Below are 9,541 nucleotides of genomic sequence, written 5' to 3'. Positions count from 1 at the left end.
GTCCTAAATATGCTCAGAGAGCTAATAAATAAATAAACGTAGAAAGAACTAAAGGAAATCAGGAAAACAATGGATGAACACACAGAGAATTACCAATAGAGAGATGGAAATTATGAATAAGAATAGACAAAACTAAAGACCAAAGTAGCGGAAATTAAAAATTCCCTGGAGGGGGTCAATAGTGCTTGGAACTGACAAAGCATCAGTGAGGGAAGCAGGTGCGGCTCAAGCGACTGGGCTCCCGCCTACCATACAGGAGGTCCAGGGTTCGATGCCCTGGGCTCCTGGTGAGGGCAGGCTGGCTGCGCGGTGAGCTGCCCCATGCAGGAGTGCCACCCATGCAGGAGTGCAGCCAACGAGGAGAGCTGACAAAGCAAGGTGATGAAAAAAAAGAGAGACAGAGGCAAGACAATAAGAAACTTAGCAAAACCAGGGAGCTGAGGTGGTGCAAGAGAATGATCGCCTCTCTGCCACTCCGGAAGATTCCAGAATTGGTTCCCGGAGCCGCCTAATGAGAAGACAAGCAGACACAGAAGAACACACAGCGAATGGACACAGAGAGCAGATGAGGGAGGGGGAGAAATAAAGGAAGAAAGAAATCTTTAAAAAAAAGAATCAATGAATTTGTAGGTAAGGGATAAAACTTCCCCAAATTTAACAAAATACATGATCATACACATACAGGATATTCAAGGCACTCCGAAGAGGATGACCTCCAATAGACCATACCATGACATACTGAAATCAAACTATTGAATGCCAGAGAGAACTCTGAAAGCTGCAAGAGAAAAGCAATGCGTCACATGTAAGAGAGCGTCAGTAAGATGACAAGCAAATTTCTTTTTGGAACTCATGGAGGCAAGAGGCCAGTGGTGTGACATATGGAAAATGCTGAAGGCAAACAATTACCACCTAAGAATTCTATATCCAGCGAAACTGTCGGTTTGAAAATGGGGGAGGGAAGCAGATGTGGCTCGAGCCCACCTCCCTAACATGGGTGGTCCTGGGTTCAGTTCCCTGTGCCTCCTAAAGAAATGAGCAAGACAGCCACCTGACACAATGAGGAGACACAATGAGGAGACACATGAGAGGCACAGCATGCGGGTGTGGCTCAAGCAACTGGGTGCCTCCCTCCCACAAGGGAGGTCCTTGGATTGGTTCCTGGTGCCTCCTAACAGAAAAGACAAGGAGACACAGAGAGCACACAATGAACAGACACACAGAGCAGACAGCAAGTGCAGACAATGAGGTGGGGGGAGAGAAATAAAGCTTTTTTTAAAAAATGAGGGAGATGGGGAGCAGGTGTAGCTCAGTGGTTGAGCACTGCTTCCCATGTAGGAGATCCTGGGTTCAATCCTGGTACCTCTGAAAAATATATATATATAATAAAAAAAATTTAACTTTAAAAAGAAATGAGGGAGGGAAACAGACTTTGGCCCAGTGGTTAGGGCGTCCGTCTACCACATGGGAGGTCCGCGGTTCAAACCCCGGGCCTCCTTGACCCGTGTGGAGCTGGCCATGCGCAGTGCTGATGCGCGCAAGGAGTGCCCTGCCACGCAAGGGTGTCCCCCGAGTGGGGGAGCCCCACGCGCAAGGAGTGTGCCCGTGAGGAAAGCCGCCCAGCGTGAAAAGAAAGAGCAGCCTGCCCAGGAATGGTGCCGCCCACACTTCCCGTGCCGCTGACGACAACAGAAGCGGACAAAGAAACAAGACGCATCAAATAGACACCAAGAACAGACAACCAGGGGAGGGGGGGAAATTAAATAAATAAATAAATCTTAAAAAAAAAAAGAAAAAGAAAAAAAAAAGAAATGAGGGAGAGATTAAAGACATTACCAGATAAATAAAAGCTGATGGGGTTCATTACCTCTAGACATGTCCTATAGGAAATACTAAAGGGAGTTCTACAGGATAAAAGACAATAGATAAGATCCTCATGAATAAATAACCTCAGGGGAGGTTAATGACATGGATAATGTAAATGAAAGTACAATTGTATTTTTGGTTTGTAACTTCACTTTTTACTTCCTACATGATCTAAAAGATAAATGCATAAAATGTAATGATAGATCAGTGATTTTGAGCTCGTGAGGCATAAGCCTGCCATGTGTGACACAAATCACATAAACGGGGGGGGGAATTGAGGGATGTAGGAACACAGTTTGTACATACTATTGAAGTCAAGTCGGTGTCAAAGCAAATGAAATACACTAAGTCTAACTACAAAGAAAATATCAGAATATGCAATCTCATACAGATAGAAATTAGAGGACAGGTTGCTAGGGGTGGGGGTGAGGGAAATAGAAAGTTAATGAGTAAATGGGTGTAGGATTTGGTTGGAGAGATGAGAAGGTTTTACTAATGGATGGTAGTAGGACATCAAAATATTGTGAATGTGATTAATCCCACTGAATGATATGCTTAGCAGTGATTAAGATGAGAGAGTTTAGGGAAGCGGATGTGGCCCAGTGGTTAGGGCGTCCGTCTACCACATGGGAGGTCCACGGTTCAAACCCCGGGCCTCCTTGACCCGTGTGGAGCTGGCCCATGCGCAGTGCTGATGCGCAAGGAGTGCCCTGCCACGCAGGGGTGTCCCCCGCGTAGGGGAGCCCCACGCACAAGGAGTGTGCCTTGTAAGGAGAGCTGCCCAGCGCGAAAGAAAGTTCAGCCTGCCCAGGAATGGCGCTGCACACACGGAGAACTGACACACAAGATGACGCAACAAAAAGAAACACAAATTTCCAGTGCCTCTAATAAGGATAGAAGCGGTTACAGAAGAACATACAGCAAATGGACACAGAGCAAACAACAGGGGGGAAGGGAAGAGAAATAAATAAAAAATGAATCTTAAAAAAAAAGATGAGAGAGTTTATGTTGTGAATATTTTTCCATAATTAAAAAAAAAGCAACTAGAGAGACAATGACAACTAAATGCTATATGTGATCCTGGACAAGATCTATTAAGGAAGGAGAAAAGGCTCATAAGGACATTATTAGGACATGGGGGGGGGAATGGAGCATAGACTGTAAGCTTTACAGCAATTTTAAATTTCTTGCCCTTGATAACTCTGTTTAAGGTGTTTACATAAGGAATATCCTCATTCTTAGGACATGTGCATGGCAGTATTAAGTGTTCAAGGAGCATGATATACAACCTACACACAAGATTCATAAAATGGTTGATAGAAATGTAGGTGATAGATAAATAGATGATAGATGATGGATAGGTGATAGATGGATAGATAGATGATAGAAAGATAGGTGATGATGACAGATGGATAGACGGTAAATAACAAAAAGGCGGGGGAGAAAGGGGTTGGGATATGCTGGGGTTCTCTGTATTGGGTTTGCATTATTTTGTAACTGTCCTGTAAGTTTTTGTGTTTTTTTTTTCCTAAATTACAACACTTTATTACAGCATCGGCAAAGGTCAGATTTCTGAAGCTGGTGAAGATCGGGCAGCATTTCCATGTGAAATGTTACAACTTTACAAGGGTTGTTTCTTATTTAATTCTACATGCAGAAACTGAAACATGGTAAAAGAAAAAATGCAAAAAAGCTAGAAAAAAAGATGTAATCCACTTGTAGCACACAGATGTGCACTTGAACTAAATTCACTATGCCTAGGGGAAAGCAAACGAAAGACAGCTGTCCTACAAAATCAACAGGTTGTCAGAGACAGACTAAGAACTCTCACTTCTATTTAGGGGGGAAAACCAAACCAAACCAAACAAAAGCAAAATAAAAGCTCTACTTGTTTCTATACTTTGTTTAGAGACAGGCTGTAGACCCGTGAAGGTCAACACGAAATAAAAAGCTAAAAAATGTAAATGCTAAAATAAAAATTACTCTAACAGGGAAGTGGACATGGCTTAACAGACAGAGCGTCCACCTACCATATGGGAGGGCCAGGGTTCAAACCCAGGGCCTGTGTGGTGAGCTGGCCCACGCACAGTGCCAATGCGCACAAGGAGTGCCGTGCCACACAGGGGTGTCCCCCATGTCGGGGAACCCCACACGCAAGGAGCGCGCCCCACATTGAGCCGCCCCATGCAAGAAAAGCGCAGCCCACCCAGGAGTGGTGCTGCATATATGTAGAGCTGATGCAGCAAGATACGCTACCAAAAAGAGACACAGATTCCAGGTGCCACTGAGAATACAAGCTGACATAGAAGAACACACAGTGAATGGACACGTAGAGCAGGCTACCGGAGGAGGGGGGAGGTGAGAGAAATAAATAAAATAAATCTTAAAAAAAAATACCGTAACAGAAGTGAAGAATGATTTTGGTGGGCTCATCTGTAACCTGGACAAGGTCAAGAAAAGAATGAGAATTTGAAGATATGGATGGAAACTTCCAAAACTGAAATACAAAGAGAAAAAAGAATTAAAGATCGAACAGTGAGGGGCAATTACAAAACATGAAACACACATATAAATGGAAATAACAGAAGAAAAAAAGAAAAAAACCACAAATAAATATTTGAAGTAATAATGGCTGACAAGTGTCAAAAATTAATGAAGAGGAGCGGCGGTGGCCCCATCAGCCGGCTCCCGGCTCCCGTACGGGAGGCCCTGGGTTCACGTCCCGGCCCTCTCGTGAAGGTGGGCTCCCCGCTCGCGGTGGAGCGCCACCCGGCCTGCAAGCACCACGGAGCCGACTCAGCAAGGTGACGCAACCACAGAAAAAAGGAGACGAGCAAAAAAATGCAGAAGAACTCGCAGCGAATGGACACAGAGAGCAGACAGCAGGCAAAAAGCCACAAGGGGCAGGGGGATTAAAAAAAAAAAAGTTAATGAGGACACCTGCCAGGAAGATGGCCCTGGAGTAGGCGGCAGGGCCCGGCTCTGGCACAAAAAAACTGAGGAAGGACAAAAGTTGTCTGAGGGACACAGAAAATGAAAGAAATCAGAAAACTGTGAATACATTGAATCTGTATATTGTGTCTCTTCTAGTAACATGAATAATTTTACTTTATTTAGAAGAGCTAAAAATCTTTTATGAAGAACAATGAAATAGACTTCTGGGAAGATGGCATTGGAGTAGGCGGCAGGGCCTGGCTCTGGCACAAAAACAGTGGGAGAAGAGCAAAGAGCTGTCTGCGGGAGCTTCCCTGGGGATCTGCACACCAGGAGAGCTGTACATCATCCAGGACAGAGACCAAGACGCCAAAACGAGAACCCTGCGTTCCTCCCCAGGGCAGGAAGCGCACCCACTCCCCCACCCTCCAGGCAAACGGGCAGCGAGAGGGAGCAGAGCCCCCCCACCGTGGGAAGAGGGAGGGGCGGCGCGGGGGCGGGGGGCTCCTCTTCCGCGCGTGGGGCCCGCGGGGCTCGGAACTGCGGGCAGGTGGAGGCCAGTTACCTCCTGCGAGCCCAGTGACGCCACCTGCTGGCTGGCTGGGAAACTACAGGGAGAAGAAACCCACCGCTTCCAGAGTTTCTCATCCCAGACCCCATTAGTGAGTCCCTGGCCTGATTTTGATAATTTTGCTGGTGATTTTAAAGACTTAGAGCAAGTTGAACCAAAAATTAGAGAAGAGCTGTGGAACAAAACCACTACGCAAAGGAGAGAAGTGGACTTCAGAGTAAATTCACCAAAATAATCAGATGCCTAGACATTAGCAAAAAATTACAAAAGAACAGGAAGGGGCGGCCCAGCCAAAGGAATAAACCAAATGTCTTGATGAGATACAGGGTTTAAGACCACTAATCCATGATCAACAATCTCCTAAATCAATTCAAAGAACTCAAGGAAAATATGAGTGAGGGGATAAAGGATATTAAGAAGACACTGGTGGGGTGAGGGGGGTGGGGGGTATAGGGGGACCTCATATTTTTTTAATGTAAAATAAAAAAAATAAATAAGGACCAAAAAAAAAGAAGACATTGGGTGAGGATAAAGAACAGAGTGGGGAAGCAGTTGTGGCTCAAGCAGTTGGGCACCTGCCTACCACATGGGAGGTCCTGGGTTCACTTCTGCCAGGTTTCAGCTTCCCCCCCGGGCCTCCTCTTCCTCTGAGGCTCCGTGGGCCCAGCTTCTTCCCCGTCTCAGCTGCAGCCTGGCGGAGGCTCTATCTCAGGCCTCCTCTCCAGTGGCACACGGCTATTTCTTTTGGGGCCTTCTGAGTCAGTCTCAGCTGCTCTGGTCTCTTCCCAAGGTCAGCTGCAAACGCTCAGGCAAGTGGTTCTTCTCTCCCTGGGGCCCAGGATCAAAAGTGCCCGAGCTCCCTGCCTGCCTGTGTGTTCTCCAGTGAGTGTCCGTTTCACAGCAGACGCAGCAGGGGGTGGGGACTCGGCCTGAGTTAAGCCCGGTGTAGGTGAATCTAAAAGCCTCATCTTAACAGGAAGTCCAGTCAAAGGCACCACCCCTGAATCCAGTGCAGCCAAAGGGTTTCCCACGCAGAGGTCAGTTCACAAACACGATCTTCCTCTTTTTGGATTCATCAAATAATCTCAAACTGTCACATCCAGGAAGCTCAGAGAACATCAAGCAGGATAAATATTTTAAAAATCTACACCTGAGCAGAATATATTCAAACTGCAGAAAATCAAAGGCAAAGAAACCCTTGAAAGAAACAGAAGTAAAGAAACAGCCTAATTATAGAGGAACAAAGATAAAAATTACATCAGATTTCTCTCCAGAAACCATTCAAGCAAAAAGAGAGTGGAGTGAAATATTTAAAGCATTGAAAGAAAATAACTACCAACCTACAATTCTGTATCCAGTGAAATTCACCTTCAAAAATAGGAGAAATGAAGGCATTCTCCTACAAACAAAAATTGAAGGAATTTGCCACCAGTACATCTGCTATACAAGAAATGTTAAAGGACATTGTTCAGAGAGAAGGAAAACTATATAGGTCAGAAACTCAGATCTACATAAAGGAAGAGCACTTGAGAAGAAATAAGTGAAGACAAATGAATCTCATGCTTTTATATCTTTAATTGATTGAACAGATATCCATTTGTTCAAAGTAATGGCAACAACATATTGGATGATTATTGCTTACAGCGAGTGAAGCACATGGTAGTAAAGTTATAAGGGATGGGAGGAAGGAATTGCGAACGCTCTGGTATAAGGTCCTGCGCTGTCCGTGAAGCGGGATAGTGATACTTGAGAGTCGACTTAGAATGATTATGAATGTACATTGTAAACTCTAGGGCAACTACTAAAAGAATTCTAAGGAGAAGTAAAATTGATATTCTAAGATACAAGAGAAAATGGAATCATATATAATGCTCAATTAAACAAAAGAAAACTAAACTGAAAAACAGTGGAAGAAAAAAATAAAGAACAAGGGCAACAAAGAGAAAACAATTACAAATATGGTAGATATTAATACAACTGTATAGATAAAATCACTTTAAGTGTGAATAGTCTAAATACAATTAAAAGGTAGAAATTCCAGAGGAGATAATAATTAAAAATAGAAAACCCAACTCTATGTTGTCTATAAGAAACCTACTTTAATATAAGAACACAGAGAGATTAAAAGTAAAGGGATGACTGACCAGCTGACCGGGAAGTGAAGAGGGTCAACCACCACACCAGGGAGCCAAGAGTGCCTACAGCTGCAAGCAGGAGAATTGCATCCATCATCCATGTGGCACCTAAGCCCCCTCTTGATGTAGAGGAGACTGGACATGGCCATCCCAGGTCCACAGGATGGAGGAATGGAGCGTGGATTGGAGTGGACTTGCTGGTGTTCTGCTGGGAAAATATAGTGATTAGTAAGGGAAGAAATTGTAGTAGTGATGTGGAGAGGGTGGCCACGGTGGCTGCTGATGGTCAGGAGAGGGGAGAGGAGATGTGGTGTGGGGGCATTTTCAGGATTTGGAGTTGTCCTGGGTGGTGCTGCAGGGACAGATGCTGGACGTCGTGTGTCCTGCCATGGCTCACTGGGTGGACTGGGGGAGAGTGTGGACTACAATGTGGACCCCTGTCCATGGGCTGCAGCTGTTCTCCAGAATGTGTTTGCCGGGTGCAGTGGATGTGCCAGAATGGTGAAGGAGTTTGTTGATTTGGGAGGGGTAAGGGCAGGTGGGGTGGGGGGTATGTGGGGACCTCATATTTTTTTAATGTAACATTTAAAAGAAAATAAAGAAGAAAAAAATAAAAAATAAATTAAAACAAACAAACAAAAAAGTAAAGGGATGTGTAGAGTGGATGTAGCTCAGTGGATGGGCACCTGCTTCACATGTACCAACTCCTGGGCTCAATTCCCTGTACCTCCTAAAAAAAAAAGTAAAGAGATGGAGAAAGATATACCAGGCAAGCACTGCTCAAAAGAAAGCTGGAGTTTATATTAATTTCAGACAAAGCAGATTTTATACCAGGGAAAATTATCAGGTATAATGAGGGGCATTACATAATGATAAAGGGGTAAAATTACCAAGAACATAACAATTCTGAGTATGTATGTGCCTAACAACAGAACGCCAAAATACATGAAGCAAAATCTAATAGAACTTTAAGGGGAAATAGACAAACTCACTATTGTAGTTGAAGACTTCAGTACCCATTGTTCAGTTACTGACAGATCCTGTAGGCAGAAAACCAGCAGATGGAGTTGAACTGAACAGCTCTATCATTCAAATGAATCTGATGGGTGGACGTTTACAGAATACTTCAACACAGTGAAATACACATTCTTCCGAGCTCACATGGAACATTCACCACATCCTGCATCAAAAACACATCATAACAAATTTCAAAGGTATAAATCATACCAAGTATGCTCTCAATGGAATTAGAGTAGGGATAAATAACAGAATGAGAGTTAGAAGAACCCAAGTATTTGGATATTAAACAACACACTTCTTAATAGTACATAGGCCAAAGAAGTCTAAAGAGAAATTAAAATATATTTTGAACTAAACAAAAATACACTTATCAAAATGTGTTTGATGCTGCAAAAAATATTTAAAGGAAAATTTATAGCACTGGATGCATATATTAGAAAACAAGAAAGATCTAAGATCAATAATTTAAGCTTCCATCTTAGGAAAAGCAAAAAATAAGAATGCGTTAGATCCAGAGTAAACAGAAGAAAAGAAATAATAACTTAGAGCAAACAAATTGAAATTAGGAAAAGGGAATTAATAGAGAAAAGTCAATGAACCAAAAACTGGTTCTTTGAAAAGCTCAATTAAATTGATTATCCTCTAGCCAGGATAACCAAGAAAAAGAGAATGCACAAATTAGTAGTAAAATTGAAAGTAGGTCATCACAACTCATTATGTAGACATTAAAAGAAAAATAATGGAATATTATGAACAACTCTATGCCCCAAAATTTGATGATATAGATGAAAAGGATCAATACGTTGAAAGACACAATCTACCAAAACTCGTGCAAGAGGAACTAGATAACCTTATGCCCACATCTATTGAAGAGATTAGATCAACAGTCAATAACCTTCCAAAACAAAAAGTACAAAATGCAGATGGTTTCATTTGTGAATTCCACCGAACATTTAATGAACACATGATACGAATCCTCTACAATCTCCTCCAAAAAATAGAAGTAGAAGGAACA

This window comes from Dasypus novemcinctus, chromosome 7, assembly GCF_030445035.2.
Source record: "Dasypus novemcinctus isolate mDasNov1 chromosome 7, mDasNov1.1.hap2, whole genome shotgun sequence".
NCBI lineage: Eukaryota > Metazoa > Chordata > Mammalia > Cingulata > Dasypodidae > Dasypus > Dasypus novemcinctus.
The sequence above is the reverse complement of the archived record's forward strand: the minus strand, read 5'-3'. Positions refer to the sequence as shown.